The 26,015-nt window shown below is 46.4% G+C and overlaps 1 protein-coding gene across 3 annotated transcripts in view; it reads right to left on the reverse strand.

Annotated features, from left to right (window-relative positions):
• Positions 1-26,015, reverse strand: part of PKIG (cAMP-dependent protein kinase inhibitor gamma) — a 111,059-nt gene that overhangs the window by 14,387 nt on the left and 70,657 nt on the right. The window contains exons 2-3 of one of the 3 annotated variants that reach the window (XM_082600623.1): positions 23,205-23,377; positions 12,959-13,028 (exon numbers count right to left, since the gene is read on the reverse strand). The gene's annotated coding sequence lies outside the window, so the exon portion shown is untranslated. Of the gene's footprint in view, positions 1-12,001; positions 12,070-12,958; positions 13,029-23,204; positions 23,378-26,015 lie in introns of those variants that run through there. The other 2 variants (XM_082600624.1, XM_082600625.1) reach the window with 2 other exon arrangements.

The following is a 26,015-nucleotide window of genomic DNA, read 5'->3' on the forward strand; positions in this document are numbered from 1 at the left end:
AAGCACTTTCTTGTGTCCTCCCAAGATAATCCAGGCAACGAACATATTCCCTCCTGCCCTCCCTTCCTTCCTTCTTTTATTTAAAACAAAAAGTTGTTTTCCATCTCGCTTTTTTCATTCAAAAATACTTCCTGGAAACGATTCCAGATCATCCTGAAGCCACTGCAGCGCTGATTATATACAAACTCTAGAAACAAACCCCAAGTCCTTATGCTACAAGATAACGTTTTTTTTTCATTGGTTGCATGCTGTCTGCTGTCTCACTGCTGTAGACCGATTTCATGATTTCTTGAGTGATAACCTTTGGGGTTGTTTCCATAAAAGTAGAATTGCCACATTAAAGGATATGTAAATTTAAAAAATTGAATAGAGCCAAATTTTCCTCCACAGCGGTTAACTCCCATTGGACATATGTGAGGAGCACTTTGCGGCACCACATTCTCATCAACGGTCTTTTCCCCCCCAGTCTGAAAGGTGAGAACAGTCCCCTACTGTTTCAGCTTGTACTGCTCCTGTGTGTGCAACTGAGCATCTTTCCACATGTATTTCCTTTTCTGTGCATTGTTTATTCAAATCCTTTTGCCCATTTTTCTATTAGATTCTAGCCCTTTTTCTTATTGATTTGTAGGAGCTATTTATATACAAATATTAAGACAATTCGTCTTTTGCCTTAAAAGGCGTTACAAGTATTTTTTACTTGTTATTTATTCTCTGACTTTATTTCTGACATTTCTCCGCATGCACATTTTTTCTGTTCATGTAGTCAAACTGATCCATGTTTTACTTTTCGGTTTCCTGGTTCTGGATCATACTTGGAAATGTCTTCCCCATTCTGAGATTAGTAAAGAATCCTCCCTTGCTTATTTCTTGTACTTTCATGGCTTTATTTTTCATATGTAAAACTTTGACTGATCTGAGATTTATTTGCTATGAGGCATGAGTTAGAGATCGACCTTAATTAATTTTTTCCACTTATCTCAAAACCATTTGTGGAATCATCAAACCGAAAGGGCTCCCCGAGCTCATGGAGACAAGCCTCTCATTAATAGCTCGGGAAAGTGAGGTTCAGAAAGGGAGAGGGACTTGCCCAAAGTTCTTGATCCAGGAGTCCGACCTCCTGGTCCAGAGCTTTTCCCCCCACACCTTACTGCACCCCCGGGAGTCCCCAACAACAGGACAAATCTCTCAGGGGGCGTGAGGTTGGAAGGAGGCATCTAGTGCCGGCGTGCAGCCCCGCGTCCCTGTTTACTAGCTTGGAGACCTTGGACAACTGCCTTCATTTTTCTGGATCCCAGTTTCCCCTCAGCAACGTGGGGGTCACAATAACACCTCCTGCTCAGGGGGCTCTTGTGAAGGCAATGGGACAATGTGCTCAGAAAGAGTCTGACAAGACGTGTGGAAGGGAAGAGGCGCGCGATTAATAAGTCATTACTATGGTTCATTCTCACTGGGTGACTTATCAGTTAAACTGTCCTACTGACACTTTCTTTCAACTTCTTTGTTTTTACTGTTTAGTGGTGCATAGAAGGCCAAAACTTACACTTCTTTCTTTTGTGCTTTACGGTGCTGAGTGAATATAAGTTCCACAAAAGTGGCGCCCTGGCTGACATGTGTACTGCTATATCCGAAAGGCCTAAGCACAGAGTTGAAGCCCAATGAATATTTAATGAATGACTAAATAATAGAAGATGGTCTAGATTCCAGGGGAGAGCAAAGGCTGTGCAGCCCTGCATTATAACAGTGGCCAAGAGGTCTGGCTCAATCTCCATGCAGCAGGGTGAGCCCACAGCTTCCTTTTCCCCATCTGAATAATAAGGTTGAAATATGATTTCTAAATCTCTTCCAGTCCAGACATTTCATTCATTCATTCATTCATTCATTCACTCGCTGTTTACTGAGCACTTTTTATATGGCAGGCACTATGCCAGGTATGGGGTATACATTGGAGACTAAAAAGACATTTACAATGTGATAACAGAAAAAGGCACTGGAGATCAAAACTACAATGAGGTGTCACCTCACACCAGTCAGCATGGCCATCATCAAAAAGCCCACAAATAATAAATGATGGAGAGGGTGTGGAGAAAAGGGAACCCTCCTACACTGTTGCTAGGAATGTAAGTTGGTACAGCCACTGTGGAAAACAGTATGGAGGTTCCTCAGAAAACTAAAAACAGAACTATCATATGATCCAGCAATCCCACTCCTGGGCATATATCCAGATAAAACTATAATTCAAAAAGATATATGCACCCTTATGTTCATAGAAGCACTATTCACAATAGCCAAGACATGGAAACAACCTAGATGTCCACTGACAGGTGAATGGATAAACAAGATGTGGTACATATATACAATGGAATACTACGCATCCATAAAAAGAATGAAATAATGCCATTGGCTGCAACATGGATGAACCCAGAGATTATCATACTAAGAGAAATAAGTCAGACAGAGAAAAATACCATATGATATCACTTATATGTGGAATCTAAAATAATGATACAAATGAACTTATTTACGAAACAGAAATAGACGCACAGACATAGAAAACAAACTTATGGTTTCCAAAGGGAAAAGCGGGGGAGGAATAAATTTGGAATTTGGGATTAATAGGTATACACTACTATACATAAAATAGATAACCAACTAGGACCTACTGTATAGCACAGGGAACTATATTCAGTATCCTGTAAAATACTATAATGGAAAAGAATCTGAAAAGGAACATATATATATATGACTGAATCACTTTGCTGTACACCTGCAATACTGTAATTCAACTATACTTCAATTAAAAAAAAAGAGAGAGAGAGAGAGGCATTGAACAGGTAAACGAATCTATCATCGTGGATTGTGGTGAGTGCTGTGGAAGAAGAGAACAGGTTTCTCTGTGTGTGGACGGTTCAGTTAAGGCTGTATGGTCAGGGAAGGCCTCCTTAAGGATGTGACCTAGGGCTGAGATCTACAGAAAAGCTGGATAGAGGGTGATCCAGGCAGAGTCAACAGCCAATGTGGGTCTAAGTGATCTAACAACTCCTATCTCAGTCTGAGCCCTATGCAATGCTCAAGAGTGATGCTCTTTTACTCTTCCTCATCTTCGGGAGGTTTGGGGGCCTTCCCAGGGTGAGGTATTTGACCCTGAATGCCTGGGAGGAAAAAGAAGAGCCCTTATGTTCAGCTTCCCAGACCCTCAGTGGCCCAGGATCAGAGGCTGCACTCTCGCAGGTGCTTGCCCTGGGCGCTATCGGGTTTCCCCATGGGACTCGGTCTTCTCCCTTCTGTTTTTATTCTCCCCCCAGCTCTGTAAACTGAAGAGGTCCCAACCTCTGCCAAGAGCTACATGGTCTGTTCCAAGTCTGCAGCTATTAGTCCTCATCGCTCAGGCAGATTCCATGACAGCACCAAATTGTTTTCCAAATATACCAGAAAGGTCATTTCCTGTTTGGTTTTTTTTTTTCCTTTTTAAAAAATTAAATATTTGCAGAGACCATACAAATAAGAAAGCAGACCATTTTGCAATGGACACAGAGCACAGAGTGGGACTTGGTGCCCTGGGACAGGCCTCCTGAGGGGTGGGGAATATGCTTTCTAAGGCTTCTCCGAGGGAAGAAAGGGCCATGGAAACCTGATGGAAATACCAGGGCCTCCTGAGCTGGCATTCCTCAAACTCAGAGGAAAGAGGCTTTTCTCTGTGATGGGCAGCCAGACCCACAGAGGCACTGAGGTGGGTAAAGAAGTCAGGGCCCCGGACTGAGCACATTCCCAGAAGCTGGGAAAGGGCAGGACAGCTGGTCCTGGCTACGTGCGGCCTGCTGGGGACCGGCCCAAGCTCTATCTAGTCCCTTAGGGACACCCCCAGAGCAAAGTCGCCAGAGAGGAACCCGTCTCCTGCCAGGGCAGGACCTGATGCCCGAGAGGGGCCTCCCAGTGAGGCTCCCTTTGGAGGCTGTTAGGCAGGGCCTTGGCCTCTGCACCCACGGGGCCAGAGACACGCAGCCCCGGGGGCAGGCGGTGGGGAGTCCTGCTTTGGGAGGCCGCCAGGTGGGAGGAAAGGGCAGGGTCCCCATGGACACCCTTCTTCTCAGAGCACTCTCCTCTGGGGCCTGCAGGCCCCACCCCTGCTGCGCCTCCTCCAGCCTGTCGGGCCACTTCCTAACCTCCTGCACGTGGGCGCCTCCTCTGTCAGGGGCCCTGGTGACCCCTCCCTCACCGCCCCCACCGGGACCAGGCCTGCATCCTCTTCTCTATCTGCCCCCTCGGGGGTTCTCACCCTTTGCCTTAATAGTCTGTGTTGATGATTCCCGCAGAGCCCCAAGCCTCTCTTAAGAGCTCCAGATGTGCAGCCTAACTGCCTACTTTGCCTTTCCCTTGGACATCTCCCCAGCGTTTCCAACTTCACGCGTCCAGTCACAAGCCCGCCCCCGCCAGCCTCCCTGAGCTCAGGGCCGGCACCCGCTGTACAGGCTGCTCAAGCTGGAAACCCGGGGCCGTCACTCATGTCCAATCCGTCACCGGGTCCTGTCGTTTCTACTTGCAGAAGAGAGCCTGAACTTGCCCCCTCTCCCCTCCACGTGCACCACCTGGTCGCCATCATTTCTCAGCTGCACCCCTGGTAGTGTCTCCTCACCACCTCCCTGCTCCCCTCTTGCCCTCGACCCAAGTCTGTGTTCTCCACAAGGGCCAGGGTGATGTTTGCACATCAGACACTGGGTCATGTGGTTCCGCTGCTTCATTCAACCTTTGATGCTTTTCCATTCCACATCTGGCAAGATCCAAACTCTACACCAGCCCCTGACATCCTGCACTGATCTGGCCCTGCCTCCTTCTACGACCTTCTGTCTCATTTCCATTTTCTTCTCGGCCCATTTTGGTCTTTAATTCCTCAACCCAGCTATTCTTGACCTCGGGGCCTTCAAGAGACTGTTTATTCTGCCTGGAACATTCTCTGTCACTCTGCTCTTTATAGAGCCTCTTAAGTGGATTCCTGGCCCTGCCTTTTCAAATGGCCCTGCTCTGGGACACTGACACGGGGGCCCTACAGGTCGCGAGGCCTCCAGAGCCCCTGTGCCCACCACTACTGCATGTTGACTGAGCAACTGGAGTCTTGCATGGTGCGGTGACACAGCAAGGGCTTGAGGTCGTCTCAGCTTCTGTCCGTAGAGCTGGGCACCTCACTAGCCACAGAGTCCTCGTCTATAAAATGGGGGTGTGACAACTGCCTGGAAAGGTGGTTTGGGGGAATAATCAGAGCCAGTATTTACAGAGTCCTGACTGCATGCCACACTAAGCATCTCTATTTTTTTAATAATTTTTTGGCTGCGTTGGGTCTTCATTGCTGCGCGAGGGCTTTGTCTAGTTGTGGCGAGTGGGGCCTACTTTTCGTTGCAGTGTTCGGGCTTCTCATTGCGGTGGCTTCTCTTGCTGTGGAGCATAGGCTCTAGGCTGCGCGGGCTTCAGTAGTTGCAGCATGTGGGGTCAGTAGTTGTGGCTCACGGGTTTAGCTGCTCTGCAGCATGTGGGATCTTCCCAGACGAGGGATTGAACCCGTGTCCCCTGTATCGGTAGGTGGATTCTTAACCACTGTGCCACCAGGGAAGTCCCACTGCTAAGCATCTTTCAGGCTTTATCTCATTTAATTTTACAGCAAGTCCCTGAGGTAGAAAGCATTAATCATTTCTGTCCTACAGAGGAGGAAGCTGAGGTATAGAGAGGCTAAGTACTTGCCCAAGGTCATATTATCCATGAGTATGGGGCAGGAGTGAGCCTGTATTATTAGGCCAGGAAGCGTAAAAATGAATTACCATCATGCCTAGCAGGCAGAAAGGGTTTGTTAAAAACTGTCCACTCGGGCTTCCCTGGTGGCACAGGGGTTAAGAATCCACCTGCCAATGCAGGGGACATGGGTTCGAGCCCTGGTCCAGGAAGATCCCACATGCCGTGGAGCAAATAAGCCCATGCGCTACAACTACTGAGCCTGCGCTCTAGAGCTTGCAAGCCACAACTACTGAGCCCGCATGCCACAACTACGGAAGCCCGTGCGCCTAGAGCCCGTGCTCCGCAACAAGAGAAGCCACCGCAATGAGAAGCCCGCGCACCGCAACGAAGAGTAGCCCTCGCTCACCAGAAGTAGAGGAAGCTGGCACACAGCAACAAAGACCCAACACAGACAAAAATAAATAAATTTATAAAAAACAACAACAGCAACAAAAAACTGTCCACTCCCTTTTCTCCCCTTTTTTCTCCTCTATCCCCAACCTCGTAATAAGGCATTTCTGAAGGAAGGACAAGAAAGCAATAAAGTCCTAAGAAAATACTCTACAATGCTGGCTAAAGCATATACCCAGATGCATTTTACCCAAGCTTAAAAATCCTGTTTAGAATTTCCAGCTATTATTTTAAAATCTTAAGAATCTCTTCAGTCATGTTGGGTTGATTCTCTGAACTCTGCCACCAAATTCTAATTTTTCTTATTTAACTTTGAAAAAACAAGTATTTGGGGGTAGGCATTTTAAAACCCTCACCCACTCAGCCGCTCTATCTCCCCCTAGCTGGGCAGTGTTAGCACTTCACGTAGGGCTGAGGGCTGGGCATTTGGGACAGTGATACAAACTCTTCAATCCGTGAAAGTCTGTGCTTCTATGGAGGTCTCTGCAAAGAGGCAGAATACTCCAACAGAATTACTGCTTGAGGACCAGGCTTACTGAGTCTCCCCAGGTCTTCTGTTGTTTACATATTACCTAAACTTTGTGAGGGCTCAGCTAAAAGGCAAGGTTCCCAGAGAATGGCAGTCCCTGTCATAATGTGGAAGGAGGGCTGGAAGGGAAAGTGAGATCACTTCCAAGCAGGCTGGCCAAAGGTCCAGGGTCTGGACTGAGCTCCAGCTCTGCTGATGCCAGGCCAGGTGGCTCTGGTCAAGGTCCTTCCCCCTCAGACCTCGGGGGTCTCAAGTGTAGAATGAAGAGGTAAGCTGGGCATCTCTGTGGTGTTTTTGAAACATGTTTGCAAAGTCTTTGACACTCCTCCTATCAAGAGGTGAAGTGTAATTTGTACCCTCTTGAATGAGCTGGCCATAGCGACTTGCTTCTAACTAACAGACTGCAACAGACATGACTTCCAAGATGGAGTTAGAAAAGGTGTCACAGCTTCTACCTGGCTCTCCCTCGGAACACTTGTCTTTGGAACTGTGAGCTGCATGTAGGATACCTGAGGCTGCCATTCTTCAAGAAAGTCCAAACCAGGCCCGTGAAGTGACCACATGGAAAGGTCCTGAGACGGCATGGAGGGAGATGTGGCAGGCAGCCCCTAGCTGCGCTGGTCCCTAGCTGTTCCAGCACATGCCACTATCTGCAATTGCGTGGGAGATCCAAGCCAGAATTGTCCAATTGGGCTGTCCCCAAATTCCTGACCCACAGGAAAAAGCACAAAAGATAATACATTACTGCTGTCGTTTTAAACCACTAAGTATTGGGGGTGACGTGTTACACGGCAGTGGGTAAACAGAGTGATCTCTCATGTTACTTCCAGCTCGGGGTCCCTCTACAGTTCCTCTAGAAGTCTAGAGAAAGCGTGCCCCAAAGCCGCTGGGGAGAATGAAAAGCAGCCAGATGTTATCTCTATAAGATCAATTCATTCATCCATTCATGCAATGAACTTTTCCTGATCACTCAGTGTGTACCAGGCTTGGGACTAGATGCTACAGATACAAAAACAGTGAGACCAGCAGGGGTCCTTGAGGGACATTCAAGGTCTAGTTAGGGAGGTTGATCCAAACACGCGTAATTCTTAACCAAGCACTGGGGGCAGGGGCGCACATATCAGAATTCTGGAATCACTGGGGAACAGCTTCAAACTATACCCCTTGCCTCCGTCAGGGATCCTAATAATGCCAGGCGGGGAATGCGGTGTGTGCTTACTAGCCAACATCACTGCGCTTGTCAGCCTCTATTATCGATGGAAGATTGTCATGGCCCACATGTGTGATGAGAGCGCCAAGAGTTTAGGGACCACTTCTGTACACGAATCTTTTAAAACTTTAAAGGTCTTTAAAAATCTTGGTCATTAAGGGCTGTAACAATAAGATGTACAAGGCAGAGCAGGGCTCAGGGGTCCAGTCACTAACTTTAAGGAAATGACTCCCTCCCCTCCTTCATATTTATTGCTCACTGGGCACCGGGGATTCAGCAACGAATAAACAGACTCTCTGCCCTCATGAAGCTCGAATTCTATTGGAGCGACCCATACTAACGAACAAGAGGGACACGGGTGCAGGGACCTGAAGGGAGGAGAGCAGGCAGATACCTGGGAAAGCGGGCCAGGCAGAGGGGACAGCGTGCAAGAGGTGAGGCCTGCCTGGTGTCCAGGAAGAGGACAAGGAGGCCACAGGGCTGGGGTGCAGCAAGTCGTGGGGAGAGAAGGCTGACGGTGGCCGGGACCTTCCAGGGTCCTGGAGGACAAGCGTTGACCCGGAGTTTTGCTGATTTGACTTTACCCTTTCTGTGGCATTTCCAAACGGATGCTGTGACGCTTTCCTTCCGCGCCGGTTCTCAGAGCCTCCCTCTAGTGCAGGGGGAGTTAGGCCTGGGGGCAGTAAGGGCGTCTCTAGTTGGGGCCCGCCGTCCCGTCTTAAACCAAAGGAGAAACAAAGTTCGCCTGCCATTCCTCCTGCCGCCGGACAGAAGCAGACCCACAGTCCACACAACACAACACAGAAGATTACTAATGAAGTAAGAGCCTCCCTTGGAACCGGGAAGCACAACATGTCTGCAAGCCGGGAACCATCCGACTGGAGCAGAGTGTATCCCCTGTGCCTTCGGCCCACGTAACCACAGTCTGCACTGGATTCCAGCCCCTCGGTTTAGTATTCCAGCCCTCTGCCCCCTACCTCCAGGCACTGGGTCTTCAGAGGACGGCCAGCCCCCGGGCCCCGTGTCCTCTTCCCTGACCCAGCAGAAAAGAAAGGGCTCCCTGCTTTGCCACCATACAGGTGCTGATACACTTGTCCCATATCTGCCTTCCCAACTGGTTCTAGAAGGACAGGCACACTGACTCTCTCGTCACCGTATCCCCAGCAAACAGCACAGTTCATGACGCGTGGAAGATGCACAACAAATATATCCATATGAATGCGTTAATGAACAAACAAAATAAGAACTGAAGAACATTTGCACTCTCAAGCCAGTGATGAAAACCACCACACGAGCGCTGGCTCCTGACCAAACAAACAACAATGATAATAATAAAATAAAAATGGCTACCAATTATGGGTGTATATGCTACGCATCAGATATGGTAAGAAATGCTTTCCACATCATCCTATTTTCGCTTCCCTGTAGCCCTGCACAATTAGATCCCTTTTACACACAGCGAAGACGTCCTAGAGTCCCCGATTCACACCCAGGCCTGGCTGGCTCCTAGGCCCAAGGCCTCAAAGGCGGAGCCTCTCTTTGGCTCAGGAAAGCAGAGGATGTGGGAGCCGAGGACAAGGCAAGCTTCAAGGGGCGCAAGTGGCAGGAGGGGCTGACCGGGAGAAGAAAGGGAGGTTCTCCTCGGTCTCCACCTGGTCGCCTGTCCTGCTGGGGTTCTGCTCCAGCTCTGAGAATCACAGAATGTTCCTTCAGTCCTTCAGTCATTCATTCAACACTTACTAAGAACAGACTCTTCCCAGCACTGGCACTGAAGGTACTTTGGGAGGCACTGCATTATCTAACCCTCCTAGTGGACAGCCCGTGGCTCAGAGAAGTTGCGTGGATCACCCGAGGGCCTCCAAGCAGTTAGTGACCAAGTCAGGCCTTGAACCTGGGTTTCCTCATCCCCGACTCCTCGCATTCTTCGGGATGGGTGCATTCTGGGGACGGCTCTGTCTCGATGTGGACGATACTGCATCTGTCTCATCCCCATCAGAGAACTGTTCTGTTACCAAACTCCCCGCCCCTCTGGCTTGTCTCAGTGCCAGTGGTTCTGCCCACCTGGGCCAAATAAGGCCACGCACTGCACTAAAAGGGAGAAGGAGCTGTCAGAGTGACTGACTGAGCACCCACCACAGTGCCAGGTGCAGAGCGCCTAATAAATGTTTTCAAAAAGAACGAATGAATGAATGAGTCAGGAGAGATACACAGTGGATCTGCTAAAGTGACAAGAGTTCAAGAGAGCATGTGGTTGTACATCCTCTGAGTGCCTGAGGGGGTCCTGTCCTGAACTTCAGAGTGACGGGAGACTACATGAGTGCCCTTCGCTTTGACAGCTAGAGCCAGGCAGACACAGAAGCAAGCCAGGGATTCCAATGACAGAAAAAAGATCCCATGCTGAACCACCGCTGGTTCTGCCACCAATGGAGAAATGCGGCCCCACGAAACCATCATTGTTTTACAGCCACTCGCTGACGAGAGCCGGTTTGACAGGTGACGTTGACAAGTGGAAATTACTCAGAAACAAACTTGTCTCTTGCCTATGTCAACCCTAAATTTGGGCATATCAAAGGCATGCTTGTAGCTTCTTAGCTAATAAAGCCATTTATAAAATACATTAGACTCAAATTTCATTTGTCTAATGATTCCTCAGGGGATGACTCACACCAGATCACCAAGATTCCCACACTGTTACTCTTTTAAGTATCAAAACCTTATGTGGAGACAGAAAGCAGATTAGTGGTTGCCTAGGACTGGGGAGGGTTGGGGGCTTGGGAGGGTGACGAGTTAAGGGTGTGGGGTTTCTTTTGGGGGGAATGAAAATGTTCTAGAACTGATTATGGTGATAGATTCACAACTCTGTGAATATACTGAAGGCCAATGAATTGTAGACTTTAAATGGGTGAATTGTGTGGTATGTGGATTATATCTCAATAAAGCTGTAAAAAACAAACAAACAAAAATGCTTATCTGAATTACAATGGAGAGAAATTCTTCTCAGGTATTGCACTAATGCATTAGTATATTACCCACTAACCTTTTCTTAATGATTTAAGATCAGTGCTGTGTGCATAGTTTTTCATATCTGGTATAACATGGCAATGTTCTTAGTATTATTATAAGATACTGGGCAGTCGGCCCTACACTAAACAGCCCCATATTTTTTCTGGTTTATTTTTCTAAAAATGCCCTTTACTTTCACCATAAAGCTTGGTGGTTAAGCTCATGTGCTTGGGTCATGTATTACTTACTGACTTATTGGCTGTGTGGTCTCTGGTGAGTTACAAGGTCTCTCTGTGCCTCAGTTTCTCCATATGTAAAATAACAGTGCCAACCTCCGTGGAAAGTTGTGAGGATCAAATAAGATTAGGTGTACAAAGTATCTGACACTGTTCTTGGCAGTGGTAAGCCAGACTGAAATTTAGCTATCAACACTATTCCCACTGCCGTCAGTGTAGCTGCCGGAGCAGCCCTTCCGAGCTGCAGACTCAGAAACCAGAAAACCCACACAGTGTGCTCAGTGAGATGAAACAGGGGCTGGGGGTACAATTCCATGTCTGGACTTTGGGACATCCTATCAGATGGCTCTGAGCTTCAGTGATATTAGCTAATTTGTCCCAGTTCACCCCTAAACAGAAAAACCTAGAGGCTTGGTGAGGTCGCCCAAGATATCCTGGCACGTGGAAGGCTGCTGCCCAAGGGGACGCAGTGCCCCACACCACTTGAGGCTCTCTCAAGACCAATGATTCTTCCAATTCAGAGGTCACAGACACACTTGAGAATCTGAGGAAAGCTACAGACGTTTTGCCTAGAAAAGTATGTGTGTGTGTATGCATACAAAACTGTACCCATGTTTACAGGGAAATCTTGAACCCCAGAAGCCTGTTTAAAAACCCAGGCTCTAAACTTCATATAACCCCAGCACCCTCAAGGTTCAGTGGCTGGGACCCAGTGCTCCCACAGCAATTGGAATAGAAGGTCCTCTGATCTTGGCCAGATAAACAGTCCTGGGAGCTGACTGCCGCATCCTAATCACTGCAAATACATGCATCCAGGGGATTCCCAGTGGCACTGAGTCAGAACAGGACACAAACCTGGTGGCTCAGGAAGCTACTGTAGGGCAAGGCCCAAAAGCCTTGCTGATAAGCAGCTGGGGAGTTCCAGACCCAGGGCAGCTGCCTTCCAGATAAGATTCTTGCTCTGCCAACAGAGAAGAGGAATCTTAGGAGAGGTGCTAGAGGCAGGCCAGGCCAGGCCAGGCCAGGCCAGGCCAGGCAGGCCATGAGAGGGAATTCAAAGGAGCTGGAAACCCCCCAAATTCCCAGGACTACTAGGACTTGGACAGAGTATTAAAGGCTGGAGATTCTGCCCTAATGCAAGAGGATGGAGCTGGAAAGGGGTAGGCGAGTTGTGGACAAGGGAGGTGGGTGCACCACGGGTCAGAAGCTGTTAGAAAATGTTTGGATACCATAAAAATATGAACACTAACCCAAGGTGGCCATACTTCCAGGCAGGCCATTCTATGTTGTATGAACTGCATTTTTCTTACAACTGGAACGGACCTGCACCATCTCTCCCCATCAGATCACTGGGCTGTACTTGTTTCTTTGGGCTGGGTTTTGCCTGCTTTTGCTCCTGTATCACAGTATTAAAATTCCCAAAATGTGCCCTAGTCTTTATGAAAATACCTTTATAACAAACGATTGGTGGACAGGAAAGCTGGCATCATGCCTAGGTTTGCTAATAACTCCTGTGAATGACTCCATCTGCTTAAGTAGATGGCTGAAGAAACCCATTCTCTTTTAAGCCACCAGAAGTAAATTGTCTTTCTTTTGCTATAGAGAAACTATGTACATGGAATCATGACTGAAATTGCAGAGTGATGCTATGTAACTTCTGAAAAGGGCCATCCTGCCTCTTCTTCATGGGGCCCACATTCCTCTCTACTTTCACTTGGAATCTATTTCTTTTCCCTCTTCAAACGGAAGTAAAGGTATTTCGGTAAACATTCGTGATGCTACAGTAGTGGTATGAACAATGTGACTACCCACCTGGTTTAGTTTCTTTTTCCAGCTCGCATCTCTTCAGATTTTCCACTGTTGACTAATCAATATGGAAATTCTAAGGAACCAGAAGAAAAACAAAAATTAGAGCTAGACATACTCTAGGGTTGTAAACTGCAACGGTCTTTTAGGAATACAAGTTAACAACATCTATTAACATATTAACTGCACACATCCTTTGGATCAGTCAGATATCTAGGAATTTATACTATAAATACGCTCACATAAGTAAAAGAATGTTCAGTAAAACATATTGTGTAAAAGTAAAAAAAAAAAATAGAGAGGAAACAACTGAAATGTCTGTTAATAGGAAAAGAGTTAAATTATGGTGTATCAATATGATGAGAAATTACACAGCTGTTACAAAGAATGAGGGAGATTTTGTCGTACTGACATGGGAAAATGTATATGCTCTGTTGGTAAAAAAGTAGTGTAAAATTGTATATATTATTGCTTTAAAAAAAAAAAAGACCATGATTGTTTATGCTTAGAAAAATGTACACCATTTGTGTATATACAAAATTTTTGTATCTACATAGAAAAAGGCAAACAGCAAACTATGAACAGCGGCTCTCTTTGGGACTCAGAAAAAGGAATGAAAGACTTTCACTTTTTACATTAACTATTTCTGTTTTAGTTGAAAACTTTTACAGAGGCATAACTTCCATAACTTCCATATAATCATTATACATGCTATCTAAAATTCTAAAATATCAAGAGTGGGGGCAGGGCTTTCCTGGTGGTGCAGTGGTCAAGAATCCTCCTGCCAGTGCAGGGGACACAGGTTTGAGCCCTGGTCCAGGAAGACCCCACATGCCACGGAGCAACTAAGCCCATGCGCCACAACTACTGAGCCTGCGCTCTAGAGCCCGCAAGCCACAACTACTGAAGCCCGCGCGCCTAGAGCCCGTGCTCCGCAACAAGAGAAGCCACTGCAGTGAGAAGCCCGCACAACTCAACGAAGAGGAGCCCCTGCTCGGCGCAACTAGAGAAAGCCCGCGCACAGCAACGAAGACCCAACCAACACAGCCAAAAAAAAAGAGTGGGGGCAAAAGACATTTTCAGACAAAAACTGACTGAGCAAGTTTACCACTGACAAACTCCAAAAACATTCTCCAACAGAAGAGAAATTGAACACAGAAAATAAGTGAGATTTTAGAATCAACAGCGAGCAAAATAGTAAGTATATTGGTAAATTTAAAGAAGTACTGATTGAGTGAAACAAAGCTAAATGAGGAGGTAAAAACGTATTTGATAATATTGACAATATTACATGTTTGACAATAATAACATTGAAGATGGAAGAGAAATCAGAGTTAAATGTTGTAAGGTTTTTGATTATTCAGGGCAAACACAGAAATACTGTTTAATTTTAGATAATACATCCATGATGCATATAGAAATTCTAAAGGTAAAAGCAACAAAATATAGAAATAGAACGCATAAGTTGCAAACCAGTTAGCATGCTCCTGGGTAGAAAAGCCTAATTATCCAAAAATGCCATCCTTCTCAAGTGACTACATAATTTTAATTAAATTCCAATAAGAATACCAATAGTTTTGGATGGGTGAATAAAAAAAATTACTTTAGAGTTCATATGGAATAATAAGTATTCAAGAAAATTAGCCAAGAAATAGTAAAGATAATTATATTAAAAAATAGGGGATCTGTCTTACAAGAAAAACTTACTATAAAGACATTATAATAAAAAGATACAGTATTAACATAAGAATAGACAAATAAGCTGTGGACTAGAATAGCAAGTTCAGAAACAGATACAATAAAGGAAATTATTTATGACAAAGATGGGTTTCAACACAAAATAGAAAAGGTGGCTAATTTAATAAATGGTGCTGGCCATCTAGAAAAAATCTTGATCACTACCTCTTGCTTATGTATAAACATAAATTCCAAAGGGATTAAACATTCAGGACTAAATTAATTAAAACCATGAAAGTATTAGAAAAACATTTAGGAAAATATTTATGTAACTTTGAGGTGGGGAAATTATTCCTAAACAAGGCAAGAAATCCAGACACTATGAAGAAAAATACAGAAACAAATTAATAAACATATAATAGATTAGGAAAAATATTTGTAACACGTATGGAATCCTTAATACATAAACACAAAGAGCTCCTACTACTTGTTGAGAAAAAGGCAAATAATTCATAAGAAAAATGCGCAAAGGAAATTCACAGAAGAGGAAAATGAAATGGTCAATTAACGTGAAACAATGTTGAGTTTCACTAGTAGTAAAGAATATACAAAAATAAAACACCATTTTCCCATCAGCTTGGTCAGAAATAAAACAATAGAGATGGAAGGAGGGAGAGAGAGATGGAGAAAAGAAGAGAGAATATCTAATACTGGTAAAGACTTAGGGAAATGGAAGTACTCACATATTGCTGGAGAGAATGTAAATTATAAGAACTCTTTGTAAAGTAGGACAGTTTTATCTATTAAAATGTCAAGTACGCACAGGGAGATCAGCGCACAGGGAGATCAGCTCGGTGCTTTGTGACCACCTGGATGGGTGGGATAGGGAGGGTGGGAGGGAGGGAGACGCAAGAGGGAGGAGATATAGGAACATACGTATATGTGTAACTGATTCACTTTGTTATAAAGCAGAAACTAACACACCATTGTAAAGCAATTATACTCCAATAAAGATGTTAAAAAAAAAAAGTCAAGTACGTATACCCTTTAACCCAGCAATACTATTTTTGAAAATATAATCTATAAAAACAAAAGGACCAGTGAAGAAAGATATGTACATATAGATATTTAACGCAATAGTTTTCGTAAAAAAAATGGTAATAACTCGAGTATCTGCCAAAGGAGAAATGGTTGAATATACTGTGGTACCTCTAGATCTACAGCCCTGAAGTTATTTAAGAGTGAATCAAATCTGTACCTACCCATGATGTATTATTTAGTGGGAAAAATAAACTTCAAAATAATAAAGTACAATCGCACTTGTGACAAAACACAGTAACCACATACATACACAAAGTATCCATTCACGTAGGAGCCTGGAGAAAGGTATGGAAAGATATACACCAAATTGATTACAGGGGTTATCTCAGAGGGATGGAAATGGGGAGCAGGGAGAGGGGAGAGATTACAAACTTTTTCTTTATACATCTTCAAATTGTCTAGCTACAACAAGCATATGCATCACTTTAGGGAAAACTAATAAAGAAAACAAAAACAACAACAAACTAATGAGAGCAGAGAAAGAATGCTGGTAAACTGTGTCGCACGCTACCCATTTATCTACATGGGATAGTTAACTGCACTTACTGTCACTTTCTCTTTTGGTCAAATAGAACAGGTCTTCCAACCTATCATTTTAATAGCCGGAAGACACATTTTTTAAAAAGCTTCATGAAAGGGAAAAAAAGTGCACTTTATTTCCTAAGAATTTATGTCACTTTTTAAGGGAAAAAAAAATTTTCTTTTACTTAAATAAAAATGCTCCCCTTTAAAAATCCAAAAGAAAGCCTAAAGCTCTGGCTTGAAACTGCCCTGCTTAGGTGGTGTGTGGGCTGCTTCTGCACTGTTGACTGTTTTTCATGGCTCTGTGCCCGTAATTGCCTTTCTCCCCAAACCCAATTAAATATACACTCGGGCATCGATGTTTGCTGGGAACCAAAGCCCAGTAAACCGCAGCATCTCTGCTCACAAGGCTCTCTTGGCCTCCAAGCAGATGTTCTGGCTTCTATATCAAATGGGTCCTGGAATCCAGAGAAGTGAAATGGACTATTTTGTAAGCCATTCTGTTGGAAGGAGAAAGGAAGGAAATGCTTTATCCCAGTGGATGAAATGAAAGAGAAAAGAGGAACAGCATTCACAACAAGCTCTTGAAGGAGAGCCACCTGTGCTGAATCTGCCATTTCGGGGTTGCCTGGAAGGTACACTCTGCCCTTTCCTGGTGGCAGGCTTCACTTTCAACTCTTATTTTATTTCACTGATAAGAAATCTTTCATTGAAATAATAATGATAGCTCATATGTCTACAGCACTTCATATTTTACAAAGCAGTTTAAGATACTTATTCGATCTTCACAATGACCCTGGGATCAGATGAGCATCATTCCCATTGACAGATGAAAATGAGGCCCAGAGAAGCTAAGGATCTTTTAAGGTCACACAGCAAGTTGGTAACAGAGCAGCAGTACAAACTCAGGTCTCCAAACCCAAGTCCAGTAGGGAGCTCACATTTGAAATCAGAAAGGGGAACTATAGGCAAGCCAATGAATAAAGACACTGGCCCTTGGGAGTAACAGATTTTTCCTGCCCCTTACGAAAAAATTACAGACTAGGTGGACTATTCTATGCCAACTCAGAGAGAAATTTTGCTCATATACTGGTATACAGCTGCTGGATAAGGGAAGGAAAATCCCCTGCATCACCAGGCCCCTCCGTCATTTTCCTAACCTTCCCCCGATCCTAACCTTCACCCTCTTTTCTCTTCCTTTCCCCTCTAGGCTTTAGCCATGCTGCCTCCTTTCACTTTCCCCAACATTCCACAGGCTTCCCCGCCTTGGGCCTTTCACCTGTGTACCTCTCCCTACCTGGAGTATTCTTTCCCACCCCCGGCACCCTCTGCCCCAACTCCTAGGCATAACTGACTCCTTATCTCGGTTTAAACACCACCTCTTCAGGCAAACCTGCCCCAACTACACTCTCCTCCGCATCCATCACTCATGCTGTTTATTTCATAACACCACCATCAGCCCATGTAAGCTTCATGTGAGGAAGGACCATGCCTGTTCTATGTAGCACTGTCCACCTACCACCTTGCCCAGTGCCTAGCAGATATGAGGTGCTCAATAAACACTAGCTGAATACACAAAATATTTACTGAAGTGAACCGAAGTCTCGGCTTAATCACTACTCTCTCAGGCCTTCCCCAGCACTGTCCCTCTCTTGGGGCACATAATCACACGTGTTAAGAGTCACCGAGTCTTTTTTTCCTATCGGGCTGTGAGCTACTTATAAGTCTTACTTACCTTGGTATTGCCCATAGCACCTCGCATAATACCGAAAACACAAAGGGCTCTTTACAATGGGTGAATTCACACATACGTACAGGAGAGTACAAAGGAAAGCCAGGGCCCCTAACCAAGCGCAGATAGTGGTTTCTTCCCCCACAGGGACCACAACACAGAACATGAGCACCTCTGAGATACGCAAACAGGGACTCTGCCTAGGGAGAAATTAAAACGAGCTAAACTCCAGATGCAGCCAGTGTGCAGGTGAGGGGATGCGGGCATAAGCATGGACTGCTGATGGGAGCTTATACAGGCTGACACTTTCCAGTGGCAAACCGGGAATGTGTATCAGAGATCTAAAAACGGTCATGCCGGGGCTTCCCTGGTGGCGCAGCGGTTGAGAGTCCGCCTGCCGATGCAGGGGGCGCAGGTTCGTGCCCCGGTCCGGGAAGATCCCACATGCCATGGAGCGGCTGGGCCCGTGAGCCATGGCCGCTGAGCCTGCGCTCCACAACGGGAGAGGCCACAACAGTGAGAGGCCCGCGTACTGCCAAAAAAAAACAAAAACAAAACCCAAAAACAAACAAACAAAAAAAACAGTCAAGCCCTTTGACCTCGCCATGCCTTATTTGAAAATCAGAGAAGTGAAATCACTGGGTGATGATTTAAGTATGTTTTTCTGTACTGGCTCGCTTTTCCTTCCATGAACATGTTCCAATTTTGTAAACTAAAAAAAAAAAGCCACAATATAAATGTTATAAAAACAAACCAACAGAAAACTGAGTGGTGATTTTAGACGACAGAATCACCCATCCCTAGAATTCCTTACTGAACATGGGAGAGCAGATTCCGGGTCCTCTAAGGTGGGGCTGCTGCATTTTGTGATGAGCTCCTTTCTTTCCTCTGAAGCCGAGGGGGATAGGAAGGTGCTGGGGGTGAATGCTTCGGCAGGAGCGGCTCTCATTTTCCCCTCACGCGAGTGCTGGCAAAGCTCTGGGCATCAGGAAATGGAGGGGAGCGTGGGGGTAATCAACCCAGCTCAAGATCATGACCTCCGTCCACCTGCTGCTGATCCACTGTAATTATTCACTTACCCACCTGTCCTCGCGATGCCCTGAGAACTGCACCAGACCAGAGGCTGTCTCTTAATCAGCCTGTTCCTCTAGCCTTGGGCCCAGTACCCATCAGCCCTCAGCAGGTTTACTGAACGTCAGAGACCATAGCCATAAAGTACTAAACATAATTACTGACCTAGCTCCCTGGGACATAATAAGAACGCATTAGCAACCAAATACTTCATTTCTTTAGTGCCTTGAAGGTCCATTATTCAGTTCGGAAAAGCCAGGTTGAAGACCAGCAATTTCTTGGAAGATTAGAGACTTCTTTTAAAGTTAGGAAATGCTGGCCTCCTCCGGTCAGAGCGGATGTGTTTTCATGTGTGATTCGGAATGGCTCAGCACGGCAGCTGACTGCAACTTCCAAAGAAACCACTCTTTGAAGGGGCAGTTTTCATGAGGCATTTCTGAGAGATTTCCAGGAGGTAGTGAGCTCAGCCTTGGGTCGTGATTAATGACTTGTTTTCAAGAACCTTAGATTTTCCACGTCTGTCTCCACTTAGGAATCAATTCTGGCCCCTCGTGAAAGCACTCAGCAGAGTGAACTGGGTGAGCTCAGCCGCTTGTCACACTCAGAAAGTAACACCTGCCACCAGCTTTTTCCTTCAGTGGCTGGGCCAGGGACCTTGGGTCTCAAGAGAACAGCGCCCACTTCAGCTTTTGGCCTCATCACTTAAGTGGGTGACGGGAAACACTGCTGAGGCTTGGATTAAAGAGCCAGCATAGCAGCTCCAGGGCCCAGGAGGGGATGGGCGGTCGAGACTGAGGAGTTCAGAGATAACTTCAGGCTCCTCACGCAAACGCCACCCTGTGACTGAGGGGGCAGGTGCCTGTGACGTCAGCTAACTTTCTCTTTCTGGAAACCATAACGCAGCTAATCCTGAGCATGTATTTTTGGACCAACCAAGTGCATTACGAGCTTTATCCTGCTTTGTCCTCACGGCACCTGTCTGAGGTAGGTATAACTGCGACCTCCCACTTTTCAGAAGAGAAGCACGCTGTGTGAGGGGGGTAATCTGTCTGAGATGGCTCAACTTCTCCTCGAACCCTAGACTGTCTAGAGTGACAGGGACTGGGGACACCAACCAGCCCGGGGGCCACAAATGCAAGTGCCCACAGGGGCCAAAGGCCAGGCAGGAAACTAGAGAGCGCGACAGACTGGATAAGCATTCGAATTTAAACATAAATAAAAACCCAAACCAGGCACCTTCCTTCCAGAATATCACCTCCTCACCATCACCTTAGGAAGAGGGACGCCTTTATTTTTATTTTATTTTTTCTCACTACTGTGGTGTCTCCCGTTGCGGAGCACAGGCTCCGGACGCGCAGGCTCAGCGGCCATGGCTCACGGGCCCAGCCGCTCCGCGGCATGTGGGATCCTCCCGGACCGGGGCACGAACCTGTGTCCCCTGCACTGGCAGGCGGACTCTCAACCACTGCGCCACCAGGGAAGCCCAAGGGACGACTTGTTTAATCAGCCAAAGTCTTGAGATCCTGGGGGCTCAAGATCCTGGGTGAGGCCGGGACGGAGGCCCAGGCCCTCCTGCTGCCCACGCCCAGGGGTGCTGCCCTGGCATCAACAGCCCACTTTCAAAGGACTTAGCTGCTGGGGAAGTTATGCTTCAGCTCTCAGATATGCATGCTAAGGGGCTTCACGGACCCTCCAGTTAACCACGATCTTAATCCAAACAAATAGTTTTAAATACTGCATCTTCCTGAGGGTTAGGGTCTCTGATGGCCTTAAAGAGAAAAAAAAATCCCTTAAATTGCCAAGATCTGGAAACTTAGAAACTCAAGAGTCCAAGATTTGACTTCTTTTGCTTTTCTTTGTACTTTGGCTCTGGCACCCTTTCCCTGAAGCAGTGCAGGCTGTGTCTTGGTGAGATGGAGGAGGGAGGGAGGGAGGCAAAAAAGGAGATTTCCTCTCCTCTTCTGCCTCTCTTTTGCCAAGCTAGGGAGAAGGACAGTGGGCTTTAAGTTAAAATTGACTATGACGTGTCTTCTCTGTACCTATGTGCCAAGTCCTCTGTTAGGCCAGGAGGTATAGTGACAGAGGAGATGGTGCATGTGGTCTAGTGGAAGCAGTGAAGTGACGTCACACCAATAACCATGTGAGCATAGCTCAGGTATGACACTCCCTGGTGGCCTAGTGGTCAGGATTCGGTGCTCGCACAGCTCAGGTGAACACTAGGAAGGAGTTCGCAATAATACGAGAACGTACAGTGGAGATTTACCCTGTTGGTGGAGTTAGGGAATGAGGATACTGACCACCTGGTGTCATGTGAAAGGATGAGCGTAACACGGGGCCTGGCCCTTAGCAGGTGCTCGGCACGGTTCATTCCTTTTTCTCCTCCCTCCCCAGTGTGCGCGCACACCACACTGAGATTTTCTCCTTCAGAAACACAAAACCTGACAACACTTTCAACTCAGAAGTAACTTAATATTGCCTGTTTTATGACCTCTTTTAATTCTCCTACAGGCACCAGTATTCACCCACTCCAGGATCCTGAAAACTAAGGGCATTTTGCTCCTCAAGACCCTAAGGGGTCTCCTCAAAGGGGAAGGAGATTTCAGTGGTTCACTTCAAACTGAACTTGGGAAGAGAGTTGACCCTTGAACAACACAGGGGTGAGGGGCACCAATCCTCCGTGCAATCGAAAATCCGAGTATAACCTTTACGGTCGGCCACCAAGATCATGGGTCTGCATCCATGGATTTAACCAACCACAGATCACGTAGTTCTGTAGAACGTATTTATTGGAAAACATCCGCAGAACAGTAGACCCTCGCAGGTTAAAGCCATGTTGTTCAAGGGTCAACTGTAAAGCGATCATCTAGTTTTACCCCTCATTTAGGTACAAACGAGGAAACTGAGGCCCGGAGAGTGAAACACTTGCCCAGGCTTCCACGGTTTCCTTGGGTGGCCCTTCTATTATGTGGTGGCTCTTGTTTTTTTTAAAGCTGAAGGCTTTCTTCTTTAACTGTGATTTTTTAAAACGATTTTTACCGGCTAGGAGGCTAGATGGAGCACACACAGTACCTGCAAGCCTTGTATCTCAAGCCACCTGAGAACCCTCAGCCGGGCACCCACTGGTACCACCCCCTCCCTTCCTCTCTGCACAGAGTGGCTCCCTCGGTTTAAAATCCTGAAGACAGGGCTTCCCTGGTGGCACAGTGGTTGAGAATCTGCCTGCCAATGCAAGGGATACGGGTTCGAGCCCTGGCCTGGGAGGATCCCACATGCCGCGGAGCAACTGGGCCCGTGAGCCACAACTACTGAGCCCGCGTGTCTGGAGCCTGTGCTCCGCGACAGGAGAGGCCGCGACAGTGAGAGGTCTGCGCACCGCAATGAAGAGTGGCCCCCGCTTGCCACAACTAGAGAAAGCCCTCGCACAGAAACGAAGACCCAATACAGCCAAAAATTAATTAATTAATTAATTAAAAAAAAATCCTGAAGACAGAACCCAACAAATAAAATGCACAAAGACTTACATGTTCTGTTTATTTTCTAGGAATAAACAGCACATTTTTTAAAGGAAGCAATAAAAAGATCACAAAGCCAAAGTTAAAGATTTCGATCTTGGAGTTTCCTATGCAGCCACTGAGACATCAGGGCACAAGTGCTGAGGTAACTTCATGAAATCTAATTGTATCTGTATCTTAAATTTAAAATACCGATGTTACATTTAAGAGGGGAAGATTATAGGGAATTTTCATTTGAAGAGATATTTCTCTCTACAGTGTTTAAGATTTTTTTGTACCACCTTGGTAATCAGCAAAACAAATTAATAAAGATTTTCCAAACACCAATTTCTAAGGGAGGATTTATTTCCTCACCTATATTTGGGGCAAGGAGCTGCTTTCGAAGTTCTAGGTACTCTGTCAAAGTTCTTTGGGTAACAAAGTAAAACAGCATTTGACTGGAGCCCATCTGCGAGCCTTGAGGCTCAGACTCTAGCCCTAGGCAGTTTCAGACAAAGCCATAATTTTCAGAGCAATAAATCATAATATAAAAAATAGACACTGTGACTAACAGGCTGGAAAGCAAGCTCTCCAGAGAGCCCTACCTCCCAGTCTGCTTCTCCCTGGGGGTGGCGACAGAGAAGAAAGTTCTACTTACAAGAGCACAGAGTTCCTTCAAAGTCCAGTGGTCCTCAGTCAGAAGGGAAGGTCGAATTTAAGAAGCCAGCTTTCAGAACGCCTCCCTTCCGAGGGTAAGCAAGATTAGCAGAGCGGGCCAGGGGTGCAGGCAGGATCTCTCGTGCCCTCTCTCTCTCCCTCTCTCCGCGTCTCCTAAATGAAATGCACTTCAAGGTTTTAGTGGGTGTTTCCCACGTCTCGGGCCAAGTAAGTCCCCATTTGTTGTAACCCAATGCTCAGCCTGATGATGTCAACCACTCAGCTCCCTTGCTCAGTTTCCACCTCTCCGTCCACAGGAGAGATCCATTTCCTTTGGACAATGAGCTGCGGGGGCTGTAACTGCATCCCGGGCCGGCACATGTGCCTAACATCCTTCCTTCCATTTTCAACACTGCAGCCTTAGTGACAAAAGGCTTCCTATCCACTCCCTGGGCCAGGGCTCCCGGCATAAATCCCTTTGCCTCTTAGTCACTGCTGACCGTGGGCTTACCTAGTTTGCCGTGCTGTGGTCTAATTCACTTCTTTGGTGTATAAGCCACTAGTTAGGGTGGGGAGCTGCACCCCAACTCCGTCCCTCCCCCCATCTCCTTCTTCCTTCTCTATTTTCCAAGTTGTCGAATTTCTCCCTAAAGTGTCCTAGGTGCATGCTGGACAGAGTGCATGAGTCTGTCCTTCACTGGGGGAGATGCCACGTGCCCACTCCAAAGGCTCAGAAAGAGCACTAGTTTGTTGCCTGGGGAACTGGGTTCTGGTCCTGGTCACACTCCTAACTGAATGAACGACCTCAAGCAAGTCATCTCTCTCTCTGGACCTCAGCTTCCCCATCAGTGAAATGAGGGCTTTGGTGTCTTCCACTTCTAAAATTCAGTGAGAGACGAGCTTATCAACAAATGCAACATAAGGAAGTTTACTACAAGCTGGCTGACCACACGCTTGAGGGAGGGAGGAACCCTGGAGGGGTCCAAGGCCTCTGCTCAAGATGCCTGGCTCCACTCAGCCTCCTTCAACCCCCTTTCTGGTACAGCTGAACTGTTTCTCTGGGAGAAACCCCCCAAGAATTCACTGAACAAGTCCTGGGGACATGGAAAGAGGCAGCATAAACTACTAGGTAAGATAAAGCAGCAAGAGAATTTAACTGTCCTAAGGGACTAACATGGAACAGCAGTGGTTACTAGAGATAATAATTAATCTCTTGCATTTGTGGAGTACTTGATAGGAAAGACAAAGCCTCTCTGCTTTGGTGTATAGTGGGAAGCAATGTGACATGTATAGTGATTATGAGCATCAATTTGGGAGCCAGGGATGTAGATCTGAATCCTGTGTGACTGAACTCCTCTGAACTTTTTCTTTCTTTTTAAATTACAAAATGGGATACCAGGGCCTCCATTTTAGGACAGTGAGAATGAAATAACACATGTAAGGGAACTGAAAGTATCTGGCACGTGAGTGATGATAGATGGTGGCTCTTACTGTTGTACCTAATCTCCTTTGATTCTCATTTGAGGAGAATCAGGTCCCCAGGGAACTGCATTATTAATCTCCTTTTCCTGAATAGGAAAACAAAACACAGAGAAGTTAAGTGGCATGCCCGAGGTCACACAGCTCAAGACGAAAAGGCCAGACTTGGAAACTGAGTCTTTTAACTCCTACTGAGGCCAGCACACGTGCCCACAACTGCCAGTGCTACTTCCCAAAATGGTTACTCCACCGAGCCTGGCCCTTAGTTCTAAACGGGATCATCTCCACTTCGAAAAACAGGGTAAACTTCTTAACACCAGTGGGGAAGGAGTGGGAAGGAGAGTTTTCCTGGGTTCAACCAGGCCTTAGATGGGGAAGGGTAGTCAATCTGTTAGCTAATAGGAAACACTTCTGGCTACTAGGTGAGAGGGGTGCTTACCTGCTTTTCTACCAAAATACTGTGTGGCCTGAAACAAGTCTGGGTTTCAATCGCCCCTCCCCCCAATGGTGCAGATCTGATTTGCTTTAAAGCTACTTGGGACTAGAGCTCCATTGGGAAAGAAGCTATTTATAGGTGGGAGGAAGGTTGTGGTAGTTTGTAACTTAACAAGAATTTTAACTAGTTCTCAGAAAACTCGGATGTTAATCAGAAAAGGTCCAAGCAAATAGGCTACATATTAGGAGGGAGTGTGCCATCCTGAAGGCTTTCCCACAAGTTGGTCGGAGACTGTAGTGGAATAAAAAGAACACCAGTCTGGTCACCCGCGGAGAGCAGCAGTCAACGGCCTGAAGAGGCCTGCCCCTGGACCTTCTACCTGTGTAGGACCTTGGGCAAGTTAACTTCTTTGTGCCTTGGTTTCCCAATGTAAAATGAGAGTAACTACCGCATTCACTCTTCAAGGTTCTTGTGTGGCTTAAGTGCCTGGCACAGACTACGAGTTCAAAAATACTTGTAAAAATCAGCTGGCACATCCTAGAGAAAAGGCATTATTTTCTAATTCTGACTCATCGTCACCACCCTCTGCCCGGAGGATGACGTGACAATGAATAAGGTCAAGAATGTCGGGAAGCCAGAGAAGGGCCCCGTGTTTCTCTAGAACGTCAGGATGAGTAGGGAACGAAGCCTCAGAGCGCCGTCAGGCGTGTTCTTGTGTGCTCGCAGTGACGCTCAGCGTGGGGGGCCCGGAGGTGAGGCATTGCTTGGCTGGGCCTTTATTCCAGAAGTCTGAGTGGGCGTGAGGACATGAAGCCCGTTTCCTGACAGGTCAGCCTACTGACATCACCGTCAGTGCTCTGAAGCACGTTCTGTTACTTGAACAAAAATACTAGTAAG

This window comes from Mesoplodon mirus (assembly GCF_964341445.2).
Source record: "Mesoplodon mirus genome assembly, chromosome: 15".
Taxonomy (NCBI): Eukaryota; Metazoa; Chordata; class Mammalia; order Artiodactyla; family Ziphiidae; genus Mesoplodon; species Mesoplodon mirus.